Here is a 24,418-nt window from a genome sequence, read left to right on the forward strand (position 1 = left end):
GTCTCCCCTTTGTCAACCAGAGGTAAGCGAGCCGATTGACACGCAGAGAGCAATATGATAATCTGCACCCTCTGATTGAAGACTCGATGTCTGTCGACCGAGACTACTTTAGTCTCCATTTCGTCAACCAGAGGCCAGTGAGCCCGTTGACACGTAGAGACAAATAGGGTCATCTACACCCTTTCGTCGAAGAGTCAATGTCTGTCGACCGAGACTACTTTAGTCTCCATTTCATCAACCAGAGGCAAGTGAGCCCGTATACACGCAGAGACATATATGGTCATCTGCACCCATTCGTCAAAGAGTCGATGTCCATCGACCGAGACTTCTTTAGTCTCCATTTCGTCAAGAATAGGCAAGTGAGCTCATTGACACGTAGGGACAAATAGGGTCATGTACACCCTTTCGTCAAAGACTTAATGTCAGTCGACCGAGACTACTTTAGTCTCTATTTCTTCAACTAGATGAAAGCGATCCCGTTGAAACGCAGAGACAAATATGGTCATCTGCACCCTTTTCATCAAAGACTCGATGTCTGTCGACCGAGACTAATTTAGTCTCCATTTCGTCAACCAAAGGCAAGCGAGCCCGTATACACGGAAAGACAGATATTGCCATCTGCACCCCTTCGTCAATGACTCGATGTCCATCGACCGAGACTACTATAGTCTGCATTTCGTCAACAAGAGTCAAGCGAGCTCGTTGACAAGTAGAGACAAATAAGGTCATCTACACCCTTTCGTCGAAGAGTCAATGTCTGTCGATCAAGACTACTTTAGTCTCCATTTCATCAACCAGAGGCAAGCGAGCCCGTATACACGCAAAGACATATATGGTCATCTGCACCCATTCGTCAAAGACTCGATGTCCATCGACCGAGACTACTTTAGTCTCGATTTCGTCAACAAGAGGCAAGTGAGCTTATTGACACGTAGGGACAAATAGGGCCATCTACACCCTTTCGTCGAAGACTTAATGTCTGTCGACCGAGACTACTTTAGTCTCCATTTATTCAACCAGAGAGACAAGCGAGCCCGTTGAAACGCAGAGACAAATATGGTCATCTGCACCCTTTTCATCAAAGACTCAATGTCTATCGACCGAGACTACTTTAGTCTCCCCTTTTTCAACCAGAGACAAGCGAGCTCGTTGACATGTAGAGAAAAATGTGGTCATCTGCACCCTTTCGTCAAAGACTCGATGTCTGTCGACTGAGACTACTTTAGTCTTCATTTCGTCAACCAGAGGCAAGCGAGCCCGTATACACGGAAAGACAAATACTGTCATCTGCAGCCCTTCGTCAATGACTCGATGTCCATCGACCGAGACTACTTTAGTCTCCATTTTGTCAACAAGAGGCAAGCGAGACCGTTGACACGTAGAGACAAATATGGTCATCTGCACCCTTTCGTCGAAGACTTAATGTCTGTCGACGGAGACTACTTTAGTCTCCATTTCTTCAACTAGAGGCAAGCGAGCCCATGAAATGCAGAGACAAATATGGTCATCTACACCCTTTTTATCAAAGACTCAATGTCTATTGACCAAGACAACTTTAGTCTCCCTTTTGTCAACCAGAGGCAAGCTAGCCCATTGACACGCAGATAGCAATATGGTCATCTGCACCCATTCGTCAAAGACTTGATGTCTGTCGACCAAGACTACTTTAGTCTCCATTTACTAAACCAGAGGCAAGCGAGCCCGTTGAAACACAAAGACAAATATGGTCATCTGAACCCTTTTGTCGAAGACTCAATGTCTATCGACCGAGACTACTTTAGTCTCCCTTTTGTCAACCAAAGGCATGTGAGCTCGTTGACACGAAGAGACAAATATGGTCATCTACACCCTTTTGTCGAAGTCTCAATGTCTGTCGATCGAGACAACTTTAGTCTCCATTTCTTCAAACAGAGGCAAGCGAGCCTGTATACACACACAGACATATATGGTCATCTGCACCCATTCGTCAAAGACTCGATGTCTTTCGACCGAGACTACTTTAGTCTCCATTTCGTCAACAAGAGGCCAGCAAGCCCATTGACACGTATAGACAAATAGGGTCATCTACACCCTTTCATCGAAGACTTAATGTCTGTCGACCGAGACTACTTTAGTCTCCATTTCTTCAACTAGAGGCAAGCGAGGCTGTTGAAACGTAGAGACAATTATGGTCATCCGCACCCTTTTGTCGAAGACTCAATTTCTATCGACCGACACTACTTTAGTCTCTATTTTGTCAACGAGAGGCAAGCAATCCCGTTGACACATAGAGATAAATATGATCATCTGCACCCTTTCATCGAAGACTCATTGTCTATTGACCGATACTACTTTAGTCTCCTCTTTGTCAACCAAAGGCAAGCGAGCCCATTGACATGAGAGAGCAATGTGGTCATCTGCAACCTTTCATCGAAGACTCAATGTCAATCGATCGAGACTACTTTAGTCTCCATTTTGTCAACCAGAGGCAAGTGAGCCCGTTGGCACGCAGAGAAAAAGATGGTCATCCGCACCCTTTCGTCAAAGACTCGATACCTGTAGACCGAGATAAATTTAGTCTCCATTTCGAAACCATAGGCAAGGAGGAACAACCTCATGGGATCTCTCCAATGGAAGCTGAGCTTCAGGCCAGGCCACTTTTTTCAAGAAAATGCTCCATAGATATGATTAGCCTATTGTGATCCAACTCCTACTGGTTAATAAATGATCATCAACTGCCCCCTAAATAAACTTTGCAACATAGGGATTACAGTATGTGAATGTTGGGCATCTGTTTCCATGGCTGCTGTCGGAGGAGCTAGGTTGGATGATGAAGGAATGTCATCGGTTCTTGCCCTTTTTCTTGATGCCATCTACAAGAAAGGGATCCAAACAACTACAAAAAATTATGTTGGAAGAAAGATAACGGCCGCTTAGCGAGATAGGATTCGCTTAGCGGACCTTCACAAAATTTACTACCGCTTAGCGCAAGGATGTGTGCTTAGCTCCTCACAAGCTGCGCTTAGCGGCAATAAACAAAATAAAAATTTCACTAAGTATGGGAGCTTAGCGAATAGGGTCGTTCAACTCAAAAAATGCCGTAACGAATTGCGCTTAGCCTATGGAAGCTTGGCTTAGCGCGTGGTTATCAACACAAATATTGACTAAGTTACCTGGGCTTAGCGAATCAGCCTCACTTAGCCACAAGTACTGTATCAAAAGGATGAATATTCATCCTCAAAAGATAAACTCGCTTACCGCGATAAACACACTTAACGAGTTCTTCCGAAAAATGCAAATATTCAATGAATATCGATGAACTCGCTTAGCGCAGCAGGTGCACTGAGCGAGTTCATCGTGTTTTCCTGAAAAAACACAAAAAATGCAATGCATTTTCTTCCAATATTGAGGCCTCTAATAGGCATATCACACATGCAAAGTTCTCAACATATTTTACACAAGACAACCTACACAGAGCCCTAAACTCTAACTACTTCTAAAAATATTAATATCCTATAATTCTTAAAACTAGATTAAGGTTGTCTCACCTAAAGTTCAACAAAATAGCAGAAAAAAAGTAGTAGGGAACTTACCTGTATCATTGAAGCATTGGTTTGACTGAGATAATGAAATAAGAAAATGCTTGGGCGTGCAGATGTAAGATTGAGAGATTTTGAATGAGAGACAGAAAAGGGAATGTTTATGCGAAAATGCTTGGGCACATGTGAGTGTATTGATGTTACACTTCACTAAGCTATTTTCGACTCTCTTGCTTAGCAAAATGTTTCGCTAAGCGAATTCGAGAGACGTTTGGTTTCTTAAGGCATTTCGCTTAGCGAAACCTTGTGCTAAGCTATATATATATATAGTAGAGTTTGGCTTAGCGCGTGTGTCAGACCGCTCAGCAAGATTTGCTGATAAGAAAACCTACAACTCTCGCTAAGCCGGGCTCTGGGCTTGCTTAGCTAAAATCATGCATTTTAAGTGCAGAGGAGTGGCGCTGAGCGGACAATAGTATCGCTCAACGCTATGACTGCAGCAAGCATTTGAGCTTAGCTACCATGAATGGCGCTTAGCACAATCAAATTGAGTTTAGGCCACAAGAAGGTAAGCTTAGTCACCATGATTGGCGCTCAGCTCCATGAACCTCAGTTCTGGCTGTAAGGAATTTAGCTTGGCGACAATAGGTCGCGCTTAGCCAAGGATAAGTTGTCGCTTAGCGATCAAGCAGCAGCTTAGCCAAATTCAAATTAAATTGAAGTTGGCTTAGCTCAGCCTTGGCCAGCTTAGCGGATCAAATCAGCCTCAGATGCAAGGGTTGGACGCTAAGCGCTTGAGACTCTCGGCTTAGCGCATGACCAAAGATGCGCTTAGCGAAAGGACTATTTTTCAGAAAATGTTTTCTAAGTTATTTTTTAGTCCCTTCCTCAACAAATTGAAACCCTTATATCTAACATTCAAGGATAAGCTGATATACTCCAATGTACAGATTAAAAAGCAAGTTCCACATGATATATACATGAAAAACAAAGATAGCAGAAATTAAAACTGGGTTGCCTCCCAGGAAGCGTTTGTTTAATGTCATTAGCTTGATGTTTTTACCTCACTGGGTGATCTTATGTTTTGGTTCTTACCTTCAGAACCTCTTGACCTCCTTCCATTACCTATAAGCAAACATTTTGTTCTGAAGCAGGCTTGTCTTCAACAAATAAATCAAAATCCATTTTCTAATCTTCAAAACCCAACTTCAGCTTCCTCCTACCCATATCAACTATGCAGCTTGCAGTCAACATGAATGGCCTTCCCAATATTACAGGAATGTTAGTATCTTCGCAGATATCCATTACCACAAAATCTGCCGGGAAGATAAAATATTTCACTCTGGCCAACACATCTTCAATTACTCTATATGGCCTGGTAATGGAGCGGTCAGCTAGTTGTAAAGTCATTTTAGTGGGCATTATCTCCAACTCTCCCAATCTTCTGCACATGGAGAGAGGCATTAGATTAATGTTGGCTCCCAAGTCAATAAGTGCTTTTCCCATAGTGACTTCTCCAATTGAACAAGGAATAGTTACACTCCCAGGGTCTTTATGCTTGGGTGGAAGGATCTTTTGAATCACTGCACTGCAATTTCCTTCCACTATGGTGTTTTCCTGGTGAATATACTTATGTTTCCTTGTTAACATATCCTTCAAGAATTTGGAGTAGAGTGGCATCTACTACAAAGCTTCTCCGAAGAGCATAGTTATTTCCAGTTTCTTGAAAATATCTAAAAATATTGCCAGAAGACGATCTTTTTCCTTCTTGGAAGGTACCACAGGATATGGTACTTCCACACCTTCATCCATAACTTTTTCACTTTTACTCTTCTTTGCATTCTTATTATTTTTTTCTTCTTTTTCATTTTTTTCATTTTCTATTCCTTTTTCTACTTCTTTTTCTTTTTCATGGTCCTTCAATTCTTTATTCTTGACCATTATTTGTTCCTCTTTTTCTTGATTACTTTCACCTCTCACCTCATTTTTCTTGCCATGAGTACCTTTATTGTCAGCAATTTTCTTCTTATGCACAACACTATCCTCATCCTCAGCCTCCACAAACCTTTCACTCCTTGTCATCACAGCTTTGCATTCCTCCTTGGGATTCTTTTCTGTATTCACCACAAAACTGTTGGATGACTTGTCAGCTATCTACTTGGCCAGTTGTCCCACCTGGACCTCAAGGTTCTTTAGTGCCGACTCAGTGCTTTTATGATTTGACATTGTTACTTGCATAAACTGAGTCAAGGTCTCTTCCAGCTTAGTAGTCCTCTGGAATATGTTAGGTCCTTGTTGGATTGGCCTGTTTGAAGGCCCACTCTGGTCTTTGTTGAACTGGTTGCCAAGGTGTGTCCTCCACTATCCTTGTTGATTATAGGGACCTTGCTGGAAGCCTGAAAATCCTCCTTGAGTATACCTTTTTCGCTGTTGATTTCCCATATAATGAATTTCTTGAGTGTTTTCTTCAGTGGGAATACATTGGTCTGTTTCATAAGCCTCACCACAAATGGTACAACCTATAACTTGCAAAATAGAAGAGTGCGTAGGTTGACCAATAGACAACTTAGTCGGTAGCTTACTGAGTGTTTCTGTTAAAATCTCAAGTTGCTTAGAAAGCAATTTGTTTTGTGCCAATAAAGCGTCATGTGATGATAGCTCTAACAAGCTTTTCTTTATGGGTTGATGGGTTCTATCTCGTAGAAAGGCATGATCATTGGTTGACATGTTCTCAATTAGCTCAGTTGCTTCTTCCGGGGTCTTCAGTTTTATCTTTCCCCCTGCAGAAGCATTTAACAGTTGCTTGGTTTGTGGTCTCAGCCTATCTATAAACATATTCAATTGAATTGGCTTGAAAAACCCATGGGTGGGAGTTCTTCTCAATAAACCTCTGGACCTCTCCAATGCTTCACTCAGGCAAGTACACTGGATCGCACAAGTAGTATAAAATATTAAGAACCGAGTATCGAACTCTTAGGGAACTTGTGTTACTTGGTAAGCTATTTCAGTGAATAGGTGTCTGGTGTGAAAATCTAAGTGTGAATATGAACAGGTATGTAAACTATCTACGCAAAAAGGAAAATCACGCGAGAGAAATGATGTGTAAAAACAAGTAGAAAACATGTTGGTCTTCCTAATAGGTGTCTGATGCTAAAAGGATATTCTCTATCTAACAATGCTCATGTGTTCCTATGGTGTCTCCTGAGATGCTAAACCCCGATTCCTCATGATAGTTTAGCCTAATCCTAATCAAGCATCATCCTCAGATTCCTCTTGTTGGACTAAACTCAACTAGGACCGCATTAAGACAAACATACTACTACTAAATTATCGCACCCCAATTCCTCGTGATAGTACGACAACTTAGCCTTGTCCTATCAAGGTTATCAAGGTCATCAGAATCAGACCAATTTCCACTGTTGAATGACCCTAACAAAGCATGCATCTACGTGATCAAGATAAAGGCATACTAGAATGAAAAGTTGATAGCACAGAGAACACACAAAACATCATTAAATAGATAAAAAGATATTTACTTCAAGTACCTACAGGGAAGATCCAACAGAGGATTTTAGCTTTCCATAACCAGGAACCCTCATTTACAACAAAGAGAAGAACAAGATGAAAGATTCCAAAAATACAAGTGGTGAGGATGTCTCCTTCACCTCTAGGATCTCACAACCACTCACAAACTCATCTCAAGCTCTCAGAATAGCTTCCTCTTCAAGCTCTGGTCTCTACAGATCTTCACACAGCAAAATCTCTCAAAACTCTTCTCGAACGTGGACCTTTCTCTCTCTAGAATCACTAGACATGCAAAGCTTCAGCTTTCAGCCTAAACTCCCTCACAAAATCTGATTTCAGGCTCAAATAGGTGGCCTTGTTCGTGCCCGTGCGCTTAGCATAATTCTAAACTGCTTAGCACACATTAGTGAATTTCGGCTTAGCACATGCCTTTCTCGCTTAGTGGATGGACTGAAGCGATGCGCTTAGTGAGATGAAGCGGTGCGATTAGCGAACCTGCACAACTCATCTTCTTCCAGATTCTTCCTTGCGCTTAGCCAATGAGTGTTGCGCTTAGTAGACGTTCGCTAAGCCATCAGATTGGCTTAGCGAGAAGGTGAAAAACAACACTTTTCAAAGCTTGCCTAATTATCCTGAAATTGAGAGAAAACGATTATTAAACACACAAAATGGAAGTACTAAGTATTTATTACCTATACTTAACAGAAAATATTTATAACACTACAAAATAACCATAAATTGGTGGAGTTTGATATAATTTACACAAGTTTTATACACAAAAGTTAGTCGTATTCACTGACTAACAATCACCGTTGACACGCAAAGAGCAATATGGTCATCTACACCCTTTCGTCGAAGACTCAATGTCTATCGATCGAGACTACTTTAGTCTCCATTTCTTCAACCAGAGGCAAGTGAGCCCGTTGACACACTGAGACAAATATGGTCATCTGCACCCATTCGTCGAAGACTCGATGTCTGTCGACCAAGACTACTTTAGTCTCTATTTCGTCAACCAGAGGCAAGTGAGCCCGTTGACACGTAGAGACAAATATGGTCATCTACACCCCTTCATCGAAGACTCAACGTCTGTCGATCGAGACTACTTTAGTCTCCATTTCTTCAACCAGAGGAAAACAAGCCCGCTGACATGCAGAGACAAATATGGTCATCTGCACCCTTTCGTCAAAGACTCGATGTCTGTCAACCGAGACTACTTTAGTCTCCATTTCGTCAACCATAGGCAACTGAGCTCGTTGACACGTAGAGACAAATATGGTCATCCGCACCCTTTCGTCGAAGACTTGTTGTCTGTCGACTAAGACTACTTTAGTCTCCATTTCGTCAACTAGAGGCAAGCGAGCTCGTTGACACGTAGAGACAAATAAGGTCATCTACACCCTTTCATCAAAGACTCAATGTCTATCGATTGAGACTACTTTAGTCTCCCCTTCGTCAACCAGAGGAAGGCGAGCCCGTTCACACGCAGAGGCAAATATGGATATTTGCACCTTTTCGTCGAAGACTCAATGTCTATCGACCGAGACTACTTTAGTCTTCATTTCGTCAACAAGAGGCAAGCGAGCTCGTTCACACGTAGAGAAAAATATGGTCATCTATACCCTTTCATCGAAGACTCAATGTCTATCGACTGAGACTACTTTAGTCTCCCCTTCGTCAACCTGAGGCAAGCGAGCCTGTTCACATGCATAGGCAAATGTGGTCATCGGTACCTTTTCGTCGAAGACTCAATGTCTATCGACCGAGACTACTTTAGTCTCAATTTTGTCAACCAGAGGCAAGCGAGCTCGTTCACACGTAGAGACAAATATGGTCATCTACACCCTTTCATCGAAGACTCAATGTCTATCGACCGAGACTACTTTAGTCTCCCATTTGTCAACCAGAGGCAAGCGAGTCCGTTCACACACAGAGAGCAATATGGTCACCTGCACCCTTTCATCGAATACTCAATGTCTATCGACCAAGACTACTTTAGGCTTCATTTTGTAAATCGAAGGCAAGCGAGCCCATTGAAACACAAAGACAAATATGGTCATCTACACCCTTTTGTCGAAGACTCAATGTCTATCAACCAAGACTACTTTAGTCACCATTTTGTCAACTCGAGGCAAGCAATCCCGTTGACAGGTAGAGACAAATATGGTCATCTACACCCTTTCGTCGAAGACTCAATGTCTATCGACCGAGACTACTTAAGTCTCCCCTTTGTAAAACAGAGGCAAGCGAGCCCATTGACACGCTAAGAGCAATATGGTCATCAGCACCCTTTCATCGAAGACTCAATGTCTATCGACCGAGACTACTTTAGTCTCCCCTTCATCAACCTGAGGCAAGCGAGCCCGTTCACACGCAGAGGCAAATATGGTCATCGACACCTTTTCGTCGAAGACTCAATGTCTATCAACCATGACTACTTTAGTCTCTATTACTTCAACCAGAGGTAAGCGAGCTCGTTCACGCATAGAGACAAATATTGTCATCTACACCCTTTCATCGAAGACTCAATGTCTATCGACCGAGACTACTTTTGTCTCCATTTCGTCAACTAGAGTTAGGGGATCCCGTTGACTCGTAGAGACAAATATGGTCATCTGCACCCTTTCATCGAAGACTCAATGTCTATGGATCGAAACAACTTTAGTCTCCATTTTGTCAACGAGAGGCAAGTGAGCCCATTCACACACAGAGACAAATATGGTCACCTGCACCCTTTCGTCAAAGACTCGATGTCTGTCGACCAAGACTACTTTAGTCTCCATTTCATCAACTAGAGGTAGGTGATCCTGTTGACACGCAGAGACAAATATGGTCATCTACACCATTTCGTCGAAGACTCAATGTCTATCGACCGTGACTAGTTTAGTCTCCATTTCATCAACCAGAGGCACGTGAGCCTGTTCAAACGCATAGACAAATATGGTCTTCTGCACCCTTTTGTCGAAGACTCAATGTTTGTCGACCGAGACTACTTTAGTCTCCATTTCGTCAACCAGAGGCAGGTGAGCCCGTTGAAACGTAGAAACAAATATGCTCATCTACACCCTTTCGTCGAAGACTCAAAGTTTATTGACCGAGACTAATTTAGTCTCCCCTTTGTCAACCAGAGGTTGGCGAGCCCGTTGACACGCAGAGAGAAATATGGTCATCGAAGACTCAATGTCTGTCGACCGAGACTACTTTGGTCTCCATTTTGCCAACGAGAGGCAAGTGAGCCCGTTGACACGCAGAGACAAATATGGTAATCTGCACCCTTTCGTCAAAGACTCGATGTCTGTCGACCAAGACAACTTTAGTCTCCATTTCGTCAACCAGAGGCAAGTGATCTCGTTGACACGCAGAGACAAATATGGTCATTTGAACCCTTTCATCGAAGACTCAATGTCTATCGATCGAGATTACTTTAGTCTCCCTTTTGTCAACCAGGGGCAAGCGAGCCCGTTGACACGTAAAGAGCAATATGGTCATCAGCACCCTTTTGTCAAAGACTCGATGTCTATCGACCGAAACTACTTTAGTCTCGATTTCGTCAACCAGAGGCAGGCGAGCCCGTTGAAACATAGAGACAAATATGGTCATCTACACCCTTTCGTCGAAGACTCAATGTCTATCCACCGAGACTACTTTAGTCTCCCCTTTGTCAACCAGAGGTTGGCGAGCCCGTTGACACGCAGAGAGCAATATGCTCATCTGCACCCTTTCGTCGAATACTCAATGACTATCGATCGAGATTACTTTAGTCTTCATTTTGAAAACTAGAGGCAAGGGAGCCCGTTGAAACGCAGAGACAAATACGGTCATCTGCACCCTTTTGTTGAAGACTCAATGTCTATCGACCAAGACTACTTTAGCTTCCATTTTGTCAACAAGAGGCAAGCGATCTAGTTGACACGCAGAGACAAATAGGTTCATATACAACCTTTCATCGAAGAATCAATATCTATCGACCGAGACTACTTTATTCTCCCCTTTGTCAACCAGAGGCAAGCGAGCCTGTTGACAAGAAGAGAAAAATATTGTCATCTGCACCCTTTCATCGAAGACTCGATGTTTGTTGACCGAGACAACTTTAGTTTCCCCTTTGTCAACCTAAGGCAAGCGAGCCCGTTGACACGCCGAGAGCAATATTATCATCTGCACCCTTTTGTCGAAGACTCAATGACAATCGACTGAGACTACTTTAGTCTCCATTTCGTCAACTAGAGGCAAGCGAGCCTGTTGACATGCATAGACAAATATGTTGTTCTGCACCCTTTCGTCGAAGACTCAATGTCTGTCGATCAAGACTACTTTAGTCTCAATTTCGTCAACCAGAGGCAAGCGAGCCCGTTGAGTCGCAAAGACAAATATGGTCATCAACACCCTTTTGTTGAAGACTCGATGTCTGTCGACCGAGACTACTTTAGTCTCCATTTCGTCAACCAGAGGCAAGCGAGCCCGTTGACACGTAGAGACAAATATGGTCATATGCACCCTTTCATCGAAGACTCAATGTCTATCGACCGAGACTACTTTAGTCTACCTTTTGTCAACCAGCGGAATTCGAGCCCGTTGACACGCAAAGACAAATATGGTCATCTGCATCCTTTCGTCGAAAACTCAATGTCTATCGACCGAGACTACTTTAGTCTCCATTTCGTCAACCAGAGGCAAGCGAGCTCGGTGACATGTAGAGACAAATATGGTCATCTACACACTTTCATCAAAGCCTCAATGTCTATCGACCGAGACTACTTTAGTCTCCCCTTTGTCTTCCAGAGGCAACCAAACCCGTTGACACGCAGAGAGCAATATGGTCATCTGCACCCTTTCATCGAATACTCAATGTCTATCGACCGAGACTTCTTTAGTCTCCATTTCGTCAACTGGAGGCAAGCGAGCCCATTGATCAAGGCCATACCCGAATCAAATAAACATTAAAAATGCAGTATCTAGGAAGTGATCCGAGGTCATCTCCCAACGAGAAATGGTCAACCAAACGTTCATAACAGATAGTAATAAAATAGTAACGAATTGGGGGGGGGGGTTGTTTGTTTTTGTAAATTAAAAAGAAAGCAAATTTGAATTAGAAAATAATAGAATGAAAACATGTTGTTTCCCCTTGATTCACAAGCAAGTCTCTTATCCTAGGTTAGGAGAATTTATCCTTAATCAGTTCAACCACTTAATCCAACCCTAAATTAAATTACTAAGCGAAAATTAACATAAGGCTGTCATTATGTGATTAAGCAACACATACACCAATTAATCATGAACGAAAATGATCATTAAGTATGAACGTAAATTATGCATGGATTAATAGCAACAAATACAGAGTAATTGGTGAAGAGGAAAAACTGATCAGAATTCAATAGTAATAACAAAACCTCAAAGAGAGCTGTGCTTGATCCTCAAGAGAAAACAACATTGGAGACTTAGCCTTCCATTAATCAGCAGAAAACAAAATTGCAAATTGAAGTAGAAAATGAAATTGCAGATTGAAGCAGAAAACGAATTTTATTGCTACGTGAATAGTGCACATGAACAGTAAAAACTGGAATTGCAAAACCTAAAATTATTCTCCTCTCCAAAAACTCTCCTAAACTAAAACCCTGGTGCTGTTATATAGGTTCTTAGCCCCAAAGCTTACAAATCTATTTTAAGTCCAAGCCCATAAATAAAATAAAATCTAGACAAGATAAGATAAGATTGGATGAAACAAAATCTGGATAAGATAAGATTAGATTGGATGAAATAAAATCTAGATGAAATAATGGATAAGATAAGATTTGATAAAATAAAATTGTCTGTTCTCTTCAAGTCCAAGCCCAATTCTGGATTCAAGCCCAATTGCTTATAATTCTCCTGAAATTAAATTAAAAACACAAAATTAGTCAAGTAGGCCCAAATGATACAACTGCATAATTAATTTGACAATTAAGGCTAATCAGTAATTAAAATGATGACATAAAGGGTTAAGAAATAGGAGAAAATAATGATACATCAAATCCCCCCACACTTAGCCTTTTGCACTCCTGGGCAAAATCAAAAAGCAAAGCGAGGAAAAAATCCAGAGACATTAAAGAGAAACAAACAAACACAAAAACAATTACATATTTCTCAATGAATCTCAAGGAATGAAAGGAATGGGCAACATCCAACACGTAGAGAGTTAAAGAATCAAGACAGTCATGAAAATCATCCAAGCATCTCAAACATGGCAAGATAGTCAATCAGCTCAAGAATTGAATAAAAAGTGATAAAGCCTCACAAGATATGCACTCTATCTCTCAAGTGTCTAGGCTATTGTTTACTCTCAGAGCACCCATGAAAACAAACACCACATAGACTTGGCAAGACTCTAAAATTGACAATCACACCACAAACACATGCACATGATGATCAAAAGGTCTTTTAAGGTTGAAATGGGGCCAAGGACAAGGTAGAGGAAAGTATGGGATAAGTAGCTAAAACCCAAAGGAATAGAGGAACAATGGGGAATAACTGAGAACTAAGAAAAAGTAGTAAACCCCAAAACCAAAATTAAAAATTAAGCATAAAAAGTAAACCCAAAACAAAATCAACTAAGTCCTCAAACCAAGACCTCCTTTATTCAACTTCATTTTTTTTGTTTTATTTTTTTGTATTTTTTTTGTTTTTTTTAACGTGGACAATAGCTATTGAAAGCATTTGAAAAATAAAGCAACAATTAGGCAATATATGTATATACATCAAGCATGGCCAAAATACATCATCGAGCATGGCCAACAAAAACATATCATCCAATGAAACATACCCCCCCACACTTATTCCCAAAACAATTCCAAAGCTCCAAAATTCCTTAAGGGTAGGGTGAGATCATGGTTTTTCACTTAAGGCTTGTAATGAGCTTCAAAACAAAGAAAGGGGAACATAGGCTCAAAGGGGCTATCAAAGGAATTAATTCAAGGTAGGCTCATTTGGCTAGAGGCTTATAAGAACAAAATGCCTAAATCATCTCCCAACATGCATGTGAAGCAAGAAGTATCAACAAGAGTCAAGCCAAGGCTATTGTGCAAGCAATCAATGGGGCAAAACACACCGAATAAAATAGATGATGATGGCTCAAATTCTCACCAAGGGTAAGTCTATCACTTTCAATTCGAACTTTCAAAACTAACTTGACATGTAGAGAAAAACAAGGATTTCAATTCACAAAATGCCAAGAAACTCCTATTTCAAAAACAATTACCCATTACCTGTACATAACCCAAAATTCAAAGACAAACATGCAATGTTGTACACAAAACATAAAACCAAAATAACAAAATTAACCTAGAAAAACCTAATAAAATTAAACTAGAATACCCAACAAAATTAAAGAACAATCTCCCCCCCCCCCCCCCTCACACTTAAACAACACATTGTCCTCAATGTAGCACAATCATAAGATCAAGAACAATCAAAACAATCAATAAATTTGGACATGTGCAATAAATGTAAAGAAGGAGATAGAAAAAGAAAACTACCTAAGTCATGGCGGAAGAGAAGTAGGGTGAAGTAAGGAGGTCTCCTCCACCACTACATCCACTAAGGAGGGATTTGTGAGGAATGGTTTCAGCCGGTGTCCATTGACCTTGAAGCTCTTATCTGTGGATTCACTTTTGATCTCAACTGTACCATAAGGAAAAACATTAGTCACCACAAAAGGACCAATCCACTTTGACCTCAACTTACGACTCATAAGTCCAAGCCTAGAGTTATACAATAAAACTTTTTGTCCAACCACAAAGTCCTTCTTAGCTATCAAGTTGTCATGGAACTTCTTGGTCTTCTCCTTGTAGAATTTGGAATTCTCATAGGCTTCTAAACGGATCTCATCTAGCTCACTTAGTTGCAACTTCCTTTCCTCTCCAGCCTGATCCATAGAGAAGTTGCAGGTTTTGACAGCCCGGTAGGCTTTATGCTCTATCTCTACAGGAAGATGACATGCCTTGCCAAAGATAACCTAATAAGGAGACATTCCTATGGGTGCTTTGTAGGCAGTCCTATGCGCCCAAAACAAATTAGATCTAACAAAATCCACAACAACCTTAGCATCGTTAGTTCTGGTGGGTTTGGCTTCCACCCATTTTGAAACATAATCAACAGCAAGGAGAATATAAACAAAACCAAAAGAGACAGGGAAAGGCCCCATAAAATCTATACCCCAGACATCAAACATCTCACAGAATAACATGGGTTGTTGAGGCATTTGTTGTCTCCATGAAGGTGAGCCGCCTGCTCTCTAACAAGGCTCACAAGTGCTGCAGATTCTCCACGCATCCTTCAAGATGGTGGGCCAATAGAAACCGGAATCAAGCACCTTGCGAGCTTTCCTCTGTATGCCAAGATGGCCACCTGGTGCGGAAGAATGACAAAATTGCAGGACTGAGTCAATCTCATGATCTGGAATGCATATCCTAATAACCTGGTCACTGCACAACTTCCACAAATAGGGGTCATCCCAAATATAATGCTTAGCATCACTCTTAATTTTATCATTTTGAGCTTTAGATGCTAAGGGAGGAAAAACAAAACCAACCAAATAATTCACAATATTAGCAAACCAGGGAGTGGGGAAGGAATCAGAAATACTATACAGAATGTACAAATGGTCATCCGGAAAATCATCCGGAATGGGTGAGTCCTCAAGTGCACGCTTAATCCTACTCAGATGGTCAGCCACAAGGTTCTATGCATCATTCCGAACTCTTGGAGCCAAAGCATCCACCTGATCAATCTAGGCTTTGATTAAGCCTTCTTCAATAGCTACTTTAGAGCTGCATGGTCAGTATAAACAATAACATGAGTACCAAGCAAATATGAACGAAATTTCTCAAGTGCAAAAACTATCGCTAATAGCTCCTTCTCTGTAGTAGTGTAATTTGCTTGAGCAGCATCCAAAGTTCTGGAAGCGTAGTAGATTACCCCAGGCAGCTTGTCAATCTTTTGAGCAAGGACAGCCCCAAATGCGTAATTGGATGCATCGCACATTAGCTCAAATGGGGTTGTCTAATCAGGTGCCTGAATGATAGGGGTGGTAGTCACTGCACGCTTGAGGCAATCAAAAGCCTCTTTGCATCGGTCATCAAAATCAAACTCCACCTCCTTTTGCATTAGATTGGATAGTGGAAGGTCTATTTTGCTAAAATCCTTGATAAAGAGCCTATAAAACCCTGCATGACCAAGAAAAGAACGAACCTCTCGCACGCAAGAGGGGTAAGGTAATTGTGAAATAACATCTATTTTTGCAAGGTCTACCTCTATGCCCCTATTCGAAATGATATGCCCTAAAACTATACCTTGTTCTATCATGAAGTGACATTTTTCAAAATTCAGCACAAGGTTAGTTTCAATGCATCTATTAAGAACTCTATCCAGACTATCCAAACATGCATCAAAAGAGGATCCATAAACAGTAAAATCATCCATAAACACCTCTATGCAACTCTCTAAAAAGTCACTGAAAAAGCTAAGTGATGTGCCATCATTTTCTTCTATTTTCTAAACCCTTGTTGCACCATTTTAGTTATTGATTGGTCTTAATTGTCAATTAATTAGGCAGTTTTATTATTTGGTCTCATTTAGCTAATTTGATGTTTTTAATCTAATTTCAGGAATTAATGAAACATTGGGCTTAATCCGGATTTTGGTTGTGGACTTGAAGAGGGCAAATAAAGCAGCGCTTACCTTAGTTAATTTTTAATTAGGAAATTTCACAATTTTATTTTATGTGGTTTAGTGTTTATTTCGTTTTGGGCCAGAGTATTGTAATAGGGCCCAGTGACTTTGAGTGACTCTTTTTAAATAGCAGCCTTGGGATTCGTGCAAGGCATTCTGTTATGCCATTCATTATTCAGAGCTTTGTTTAGGGTTTTAAGTTCTTTCTGTTCTAATGCTACTATTTTCGTTCTTAATGCAATTTCCCATTTCCTGCTTCTAATTACAATTTTGTTCTTGCTTCTTCTTCTACTTTCATTTACGTTTCTGTTTTCATTTTTGTTTCTGTCTCATTTACATTTTTGCTTCATGTTTCATTTACGTTTTCTGTTTGAATCTATGGAAGGCTAATTATTCTGGTGTTGTTTCCTTCTGAGGAAGAAGCCCAACTCTCTTTGAGGTTTCGTTTATAATGTGGTTCCTTGGCAGTTTTCCTTTCACCAGTTAACCCAAATTCGTGAACATTAATCAGTGCACGCTTCGTGTTCGATTAATTGCCTCTGAGCCTAACTTGCTTTCATGCTTAATGGATGAAGGGCTAGCTGGTGTATGTGGTGTCTAATCACATATTGACAACCCTAGGTTGATTTTCGCTTAGTAAATTGAAATAGGGTTGGATTAAGTGGTTACTGTTAGGGATGAATTCTCCATAACCCAGGATAAGAGAATGACTTCTGAATCAGAGGAAACAACCCATTTTTAATATTATTAGTTTCGTATTCCAGTTTACTTGGTCTGCTCCTTAAATCACAAAACAAACAAACCCCCCCCCCCCAATCGTTACTGTTACTGCAAGTATATTATGAACATTTGGTTTATCATTGCTCGTTGGGAAACGACCTAGGATCACTTCCTAGTTACTGCATTATCATGTTTATTTGATTCAGGTACGGCCTCAATCAAATTTGGCGCTGTTGCCGAGGAGCAGTGTCCAAAGGTTCATAATAGCTAGCTAGTGTTGTGTGTTTAATTCCTCTGTGTTTTATGTTTAATTGTTAGTATTGTGTTAGTATGTGTGTTAGTGTTGTTTAGTGTCTTGGTATTTTGTTTAGTGTGTGTTCTGTTTCAGTTTTCCTATTAAGCGCTTCCCCTGTTTCAGTTTTGGGTGTTCTGCTGTGAATAGTGTTTTGTGACGGACTTAGCAACCACTTTTGCTTGCGGCAAAACAGAGTAGTAGTAGAAATCAAGTAGAGACGGATTTTAGCAACCACCCATGCTGAATTATTTGAGATTTTTTGTTTTAGTAGCTATAGTTGTTATTTTTGGCTGAATTTTTTTGGGGTAACTTCTTTTAATCTATATTTTTTTTGGGAAAAATAGCTAGAGCCTTTAGTTTGGTCAGATTTGAAAGTTCCAAAAAAGTAGCAAATTTTGTGTTTGTTGAAACTTCAAACGGCCATAACTTTTGCTCCGTTTATCATAATCGCAATTATTATATATGTATTTGGGGTAGAAAAAAATTCCTACATACCTCTGTTGGATGCAATAAAGCAAATTCCAAGATATGCCAAATTCTTGAAGGAGCTGTGCACTAATAAGAGGAAGCTTAAAGGAAGTGAACGAATTAGCATGGGCAGAAATGTCTCCGCACTGATTGGTAAATCTGTTCCCCAAATTCCTGAAAAATGTAAAGATCCAGGTACATTTAGCATACCTTGTATTATAGGGAATAGTAAGTTTGACAATGCCATGCTAGATTTAGGAGCTTCTGTTAGTGTTATGCCTCCGTCTATTTTTAATTCTCTATCTCTAGGTCCCTTGCAGTCAACCGATGTGGTAATTCATTTAGCTAATAGAAGTGTTGCCTACCCTATTAGTTTCATAGAAGATGTCTTAGTTAGAGTTGGTGAACTGATTTTCCCTGTTGATTTTTATATTTTGAATATGGAAGATGGATTTTCTCAAGGGTCAGTTCCCATCATTCTAGGCAGACCCTTTATGAAAACTGCTAGAACTAAGATAGATGTTTATGCAGGCACACTATCCATGGAGTTTGGTGATATAACTGTTCATTTTAATATTCTGGATGTTATGAAATACCCATCTGAAGATCTTTCTGTATTTCATGCTGAAATAATTGACCATGTTGTTGATGAATACATGACTGATCTTTACTCTAATCTGCATGCCTCTCACTCTTCATGCATTGAGTCTGAAATTGTACTTGATCATATGTCTGAATTTGATGCTGAGAGTGAATCTGAAAGTGATATTGATTGCATGTCTGGTGGTAGTGTTTTACCTCTTGAGATTGATTTTATAGAGTCAGATAGGACTAACCATGTTTCAGGAAGTACACATACCTCTGACTTTCTTTATGAGATACAGGCTGAGAAACCATCTCCTTCTACCACTATCCAGCCGACCACACCAGAATTGAAGCCTCTGCCATCAAATTTAAAATACACTTACTTGGATGATAGCAAGAGTTTTCCAGTGATTATATCTGCCTCCCTTACTAATGAGCAAGAGGAGAAGTTGTTGTCTGTTCTCAAGAAGCATAAGAAGGCTCTAGGCTGGACCCTGGCGGACATTCCTGGTATTTGCCCATCCACATGTATGCATCGAATAAATTTAGAGGATGGAGCTAAACCAGTAAGACAGCCACAGAGAAGACTCAACTCGACGATTCTTGATGTAGTGAAGAAGGAGATAACCAAGCTTTTGCAAGCTGGAATCATGTATCCTATCTCCGACAACCAATGGGTGAGTCCCGTCCAGGTAGTCCCGAAGAAGACCGGCCTCACAGTGATAAAAAATGAGAAGCAGGAGCTGATTCCTATTCGGGTGCAGAACAGTTGGAGAGTCTGCATTGACTATAGGAGGCTGAACCAAGTTACCAAAAAGGACCATTTTCCCCTGCCATTCATTGACCAGATCCTCTTTTGATGGTTGTCTGTATAGTTTGGAAAAAGTTTTGAATATTTGCATTGAAACTAACCTTGTTCTAAATTTTGAAAAATGTCATTTTATGGTTGAGCAAGGTATAGTTTTAGGCCACATTATTTCCAATAAGGGTATTGAAGTAGATTCTGCAAAAAATTTTGTTATTTCACAATTGCCTTACCCTTCTTGTGTGCGAGAGGTGCGATCCTTTCTTGGTCATGCAGGATTCTACAGGCGCTTTATAAGGGATTTTAGCAAAGTAGCCCTTCCACTGTCCAACTTGTTGCAAAAGGAGGTGGAGTTTGACTTTAATGACAGATGCAAAGAGGCTTTTGATTGCCTCAAAAGAGCGCTGACTACCACCCCCATCATCCAGGCACCTGATTGGACAGCCCCTTTTGAGCTTATGTGTGATGCATTAAATTATGCATTGGGGGCTGTCCTTGCTCAGAAAATTGATAAATTGCCCAGGGTGATATATTATGCTTCTAGGACTTTAGATGCTGCCCAAGCGAATTATACTACTACTGAGAAGGAGCTTCTAGCCATAGTTTTTGCTCTTGAAAAATTTTGATCTTATTTGCTTGGTACCCGCATCATTGTTTATACTGACCATGCAGCTCTAAAGTACTTGTTGAAGAAGGCTGATTCTAAGCCTAGGTTGATCCGATGGATGCTCTGGCTTCAAGAGTTTGACTTGGAGATCCGTGATAGGAATGGAGCACAAAATTTAGTTGCTGATCATTTGAGTCGGATCGAACGTGTATCGGATGCGAATTTACCCATTTGGGATGATTTCCCAGATGATCATTTGTATATACTGTATAGTATTTCTAACTCTCTTTCTACTCCCTGGTTTGCTAACATTGTCAATTATTTGGTTGCTTCTGTTTTTCCTCCCTTAGCATCTAAGGCCCAAAAAGATAAAATTAAAAGTGATGCTAAGCATTTTATTTGGGATGACCCCTACTTGTGGAAATTGTGCAGTGATCAAGTCATTAGACGATGCATTCCAGATCATGAGACTGACTCAATCCTGCAGTTCTATCATTCTTCCGCACCGGGAGGTCATCTGGGTGTTCAAAGGATAGCTCGCAAAGTGCTTGATTGTGGTTTTTATTGGCCCACCATCTTTAAAGATGCGTGGAAGATCTACAACACTTGTGAGCAGTGTCAGAAAGCAGGAAATACACTTACATGGTGACAACAAATGCCTCAGCAACCTATGCTATTCTGTGAGGTGTTTGATGTCTGGGGTATAGATTTCATGGGCCCTTTTCCTATCTCTTTTGGTTATGTTTACATTCTCCTTGCAGTTGACTATCTTTCAAAATGGGTGGAAGCCAAGCCCACTAGAACTAATGATGCTAAGGTTGTTGCAGATTTTATTAGGTCTAATCTGTTTTGCAGGTTTGGAGTACCTAAAGCAATTGTTAGTGATCAAGGAACCCATTTTTGCAACAGAACAATGCATGCCCTGCTTAAAAAATACGGGGTGGTACACAAGGTATCCACACCATACCACCCCCAGACCAATGGACAGGCAGAAATTTCTAACAGGGAGATCAAGAGAATTTTAGAGAAGATTGTGCAGCCAAGCAGGAAAGATTGGAGTACCAGGCTTGATGATGCTCTCTGGGCACATCGGACTGCCTACAAAGCACCCATAGGAATGTCTCCTTATCGGGTTGTCTTTGGAAAGGCATGTCATCTTCCAGTGGAGATTGAGCACAAAGCATACTGGGCAGTGAAGACTTGCAACTTCTCTATGGATCAAGCTGGTGAGGAAAGAAAGTTGCAACTGAGTGAGTTAGATGAAATCCGCCTAGAAGCCTACGAGAATGCCAAGTTCTACAAAGAAAAGACCAAGAAGTTCCATGATAGCATGATAGTTAAGAAGGACTTCATGGTTGGGCAAAAAGTGCTATTGTATAATTCTAGGCTTGGACTCATGAGTGGTAAGATGAGGTCTAAGTGGATTGGTCCTTTTGTTGTTACTAATGTTTTTCCTTATGGTACAGTTGAGATCAAAAGCGACTCCACAAACAAGAGCTTCAAGGTCAACGGACATCGACTTAAGCCATTCCTCACGAACCCTTCTTTAGTGGACGTAGTGGTGGAAGAGACTTCCTTACTCCACCCTACTCTTCCTCCACCATGACTTAGGGAGTTCTTCTTTTCCTATCTCCTTCTTTGCTTTTATTACACTTGTCCAATTCTATTTGATGGTTTAATTGTTTTAATCTCTTAATTGTGCTACATTGAGGACAATGTGTTGTTTAAGTATGGGGGGGGGGGGGGAGTGTTCTTTGGTTTTTGTTAGTTTTGTTGGTTTTGTTAATTTGTTAGTTGTGTTAATTTGTTAATGCTGATTAGTTTCGTCGGATTTTTAGTTTAATATTTTGGGTCAATTCTGTGTGCATGTACGACTTTGCATGTTTTTCTTTGAATCATAGGATATGTTCAAGAAATGGGTAATTTTTTTTTTGAAAATAAAAGTTTTTGACATTTTGTGAATTGAAATCCTTGATTCTCCTCTACATGTCATGATAGTTTTGAAAGCTCAATTTGAAAGTGATGAGTTTACCTTTGTGAGAATTTGAGCCATCCATCATCATAATCATTTGGTGTGTTTTGCCCCATTGATTGCGTGCACAATAGCCTTGGCTTGATTCTTGTTGATGCTTCCTAATTCACATGCATATTTGGATATGATTGAGGCAATTTTGTTCTTATAAGCTTCTAGCCAAATGGACTTACCTTGACTTAATTCCTTTGATATCCCTTTTGAGCCTTGTTTCCCTTTCCTTGTTTTGAAGCTCACTACAAGCCTTAAGTGAAAAACCATGATATCACCATATCCTTAAGGAATTTTGGAGCTTTGGAATTGTTTTGGGAATAAGTGTGGGGGTTTTTGTTTCATTGGATAACATGTTTTGTTGGCCATGCTGCATGATATGTTTTGAGCCATACTTGATATGCATTGCATATTGGTTAAGTGTTGGACATGCTGAATATGATGTTGTTTCTCAAAAGGCTACATAGAAAAAAAAATCGAAAAAGAAAAAGAAAAAAACAGTAAAGTTGAGTGAATAAGAAAAGAATGATGAGACTCTTGGTTCTACTCTTTATGTTTAAATTTTATCTTTACTTCTTTTTATTTTCTTATGTTTTCTTAATATGCACTTATTCCCCATTGCTCCTCTATTCCTTTGGGATTCAGCCACTTATTCCATATTTTTCCATACCTTGTCCTTGGCCCCATTACAACCTTAAAAGACCTTTTGATCCTCATGTGCTTGTGTTTATGGGTTGATTGTAAATTTTAGAATCTTCCCAAGTTTATGTGGTGTTTGTTTTCATGGGTGCTTTGAGGGTAAATAGTAGCCTAGACACTTGAGAGATAGAGTGTATATCTTGTGAGGCTTTATCACTTTTCATTCTTGAGCTGATTAACTATTTTGCCATGATTGGGTTACTTAGATGATTTTCATGAATGTCTTGACTTTTTGGATCTCCTTATGTTAGATGTTACCCATTCCTTTCATTCCTTGATGTTCATTGACAAATATGTGAATGTTTTCGTTTGCCTCTCTTTGATATCCTTGGATTTTGTTCTTTGTTTCATTTTGCCCAGGAGTGCAAAAGGCTAAGTATGGGGGGTTTTGATGTGCCATCATTTTCTTCTATTTTCTAAACCCTTGTTGCACCATTTTAATTATTGATTGGTCTTAATTGTCAATTAATTAGGCAGTTTTATTATTTGGTCTCATTTAGCTTATTTGATGTTTTTAATCTAATTTCAGGAATTAATGAAACATTGGGCTTAATCCGGATTTTGGTTGTGGACTTGAAGAGGGCAAATAAAGCAGCGCTTACCTTAGTTAATTTTTAATTAGGAAATTTCGCAATTTTATTTTATGTGGTTTAGTGTTTATTTCGTTTTGGGCCAGAGTATTGTAATATGGCCCAGTGACTTTGAGTGACTCTTTTTAAATAGCAGCCTTGGGATTTGTGCAAGGCATTCTGTTATGCCATTCATTATTCAAAGCTTTGTTTAGGGTTTTAAGTTCTCTCTGTTCTAATGCTACTGTTTTCGTTCTTAATGCAATTTCCCATTTCTTGCTTCTAATTACAATTTCGTTCTTGCTTCTTCTTCTACTTTCATTTACGTTTCTGTTTTCATTTTCGTTTCTGTCTCATTTACGTTTCTGTTTTCATTTTTGTTTCTGTCTCATTTACGTTTCTGTTATTTACGTTTCTGCTTCATTTTTCATTTACGTTTTCTGTTTGAATCTATGGAAGGCTAATTATTCTAGTGTTGTTTCCTTCTGAGGAAGAAGCCCAACTCTCTTTGAGGTTTCGTTTATAATGTGGTTCCTTGACAGTTTTCCCTTCACCAGTTAACCCAAATTCATGAACATTAATCAGTGCACGCTTCGTGTTCGATTAATTGCCTCTGAGCCTAACTTGCGTTCATGCTTAATGGACGAAGGGCTAGCTGGTGTATGTGGTGTCTAATCACGTATTGACAACCCTAGGTTGATTTTCGCTTAGTAAATTGAAATAGGGTTTGATTAAGTGGTTACTATTAGGGACGAATTCTCCATAACCCAGGATAAGAGAATGGTTTCTGAATCAGAGGAAACAACCCAGTTTTAATATTATTAGTTTCGTATTCCAGTTTACTTGTTCTGCTCCTTAAATCACAATACAAACAAACCCCCCCCCCCCAATCGGTAATGTTA

The sequence above is a fragment of the Glycine max genome, chromosome 9 (genome assembly GCF_000004515.6).
Source record: "Glycine max cultivar Williams 82 chromosome 9, Glycine_max_v4.0, whole genome shotgun sequence".
NCBI lineage: Eukaryota > Viridiplantae > Streptophyta > Magnoliopsida > Fabales > Fabaceae > Glycine > Glycine max.